The sequence below is a fragment of the Rhipicephalus microplus genome, chromosome 9 (genome assembly GCF_043290135.1).
Source record: "Rhipicephalus microplus isolate Deutch F79 chromosome 9, USDA_Rmic, whole genome shotgun sequence".
NCBI classification, from domain to species: domain Eukaryota; kingdom Metazoa; phylum Arthropoda; class Arachnida; order Ixodida; family Ixodidae; genus Rhipicephalus; species Rhipicephalus microplus.
Window position 1 is genome coordinate 62799277 of NC_134708.1, and position 2348 is coordinate 62801624.

The following is a 2348-nucleotide window of genomic DNA, read 5'->3' on the forward strand; positions in this document are numbered from 1 at the left end:
GTCCTTCCTCGAAGAGGTGGTGAAGCAGCTCTCTAATTTCCAGCACTAGTTGTTCATGAGGTCCCCGGCGTAAGGCGAATATCAAACACTGTAGTGCTGCCTTAGAGTCCGTGAACACGCTCCATTTCTTGGCTTCTTGGTGTTTAATGACTTGAATTGCACTACGTAGAGCAGCAAGTTCCGCAGCTGTCGATGATGTCTGGTGGGATAAACGAAACTTCACCGCTGTCGCTTTGCAGGAAAGATCACCGACCCTGCAGACCCATCCACTTTAGTTGAAACGTCAGTATATAGATGAGTATGCTCACTGTATTTCTCATATAACAAGAGAAGAGAAAGCTGCTTTAGCGCTGGAGACGAGAGCCGGGATTTTGACCCTATGCATGGAACCGTGAGTTCAACATGTGCATAGGTCATACTTCATGGGGGAGTTGAAATCCTCGATGGAGTTGTATAGCCCGTAGGAATGCGTGTGCGATATGACAAGACTGTCTGGCAAAATGAGGCACGAGGTCGGGCTTCTGGCAGTGATGCTAGATGATGGGCAGGGGCACGAGTAAGATGCCTCACGTGTGCTTTGAGCACTTCTATCGTGATATGCGTCTTTAGCGGATAGTCATTAGCGATCTCGATTGTCTCAGCTGTTGATGAACATCGCGGTAGTCTATAGACAAACTCGCAGAGCCATAGCCTGGATGCTTTCGAGAGTCCGAATGTTGGTTCTACAGGTGTTGGTCAACACAGGCAAACTGTAGCGCAAATAGCCAAGAAAAAGCGTCTTGTACAATTGCATCATTGCATGTACTGAAGTCTCCCAGGTTTTTCCTCCGAGATACTTGAATAAGTTAGCAATTTCGGTCAGCCCCTTCTTCAAGTGGGCCACATGTGGGCCCCAGCAGAGGTCTCTATCAATGAATACGCCTAGAAATCTGTGCGTCCTGACATATGGTATGCCTTGGCCATCAATTGATTTAGCGTATGGTCTCATTGGCTTTCGACTAAAAGCAATCAATGCGCATATTTCTGGCGAGATTTGCAGACCCTGGTCCTTGAGGTACTCTGATACCAACGTCACAGCTTTCTGAAGTCTTGCGCGTGCTTGAGGTCTTGTCACGCCAGATGTCCAGGCGCAGATGTCGTCAGCGTACATGGATAACTTGACCACACTTGGTAGTCGTTCTACAAGACCAATGAGAACGAGGTTGAAGAGGGTTGGGCTCAAGACACCACCTTGCGGGACTCCACGATGCGTTGGGTGTTGGGAGGTGGACCATCTGCAGTGTTCACAAATAAGGTCCGCCCTTGTAAATAACTGCGTGTCCAACAATACAGTTGCCCGCCTAGGCCCACTGACTCAGTGGCTACGAGGATGGCGTCATGTAGAACGTTGTTGTATGCTCCTTTTACGTCAAGGAACATGGCTGCAGATAGTCGTTTACCTGCCTTTTGTTGCTGGACATATGTGACGAGATCTATAACATTGTCGATCGAACATCGGTGACGGCGAAAACCAGCCATGGCGTTCGGATATATCTCATAGTATTCCAGGTACCATTCAAGCCTGGGCAAGATCATTCTCTCCATTACCTTTCCTACGCAACTTGAGAGTGCGATCGGTCGGTAAGAGGCAATGTCCAGGGGAGATTTGCCAGGCTTAAGAATTGGTACCAAGCGGCTAATCTTCCAATCTTGCGGAACGACGCCAGCTTGCCAGAAATCGTTGAAGATGTTAAGGAGTGCTTCTCGTGCCCGTTTACCAAGGTTGCACAGCATCCATGTCATCTGGGCCAGTTGACGACGACCTATTACATAAGACGAGCGCCGCATCGAGCTTTTGTGATGTAAACGGTAAATCCATGCGTGGGTCCCGTGAGTGAGGGATATGATTCACTGTATGTAGGCTTGTGTACGCTGTCTGGCCCACGATCATAGCGCAGAAATCTTCTGCTACCTCAATTTCATGCCGGCGATGAAAAAGTGCAAGGGCTTTGAAGGGAAAACGCTGCTCTGGAACAGAACGTAGGCCTCGCACAATTCTCCATATCTGAGACAGTGGTTTATGAGGATCTAGCGACGCACAAAATTTCCTCCATCGTTGGGCGTCTAATTTGTCAAGGCGCCGTTGTATCTTCTTTTGGATGCGCCGGGCTGTCCGTAGATCATCTGTGGAATCGTTGCGTCGGTATCGTCTTTCGGCACGACGGCGGATCGCACGAAGTCGCTCCAGCTCTAGGTCACATTCAGAGTACTTCGAAGAGCATATTATTGTGCGCATAGCCGCATGTGCAGTTTCCTTAATAGCTTGCTGAAGACCATTGAACAGGCCTTCTTCACAAGCATCCTCAAGT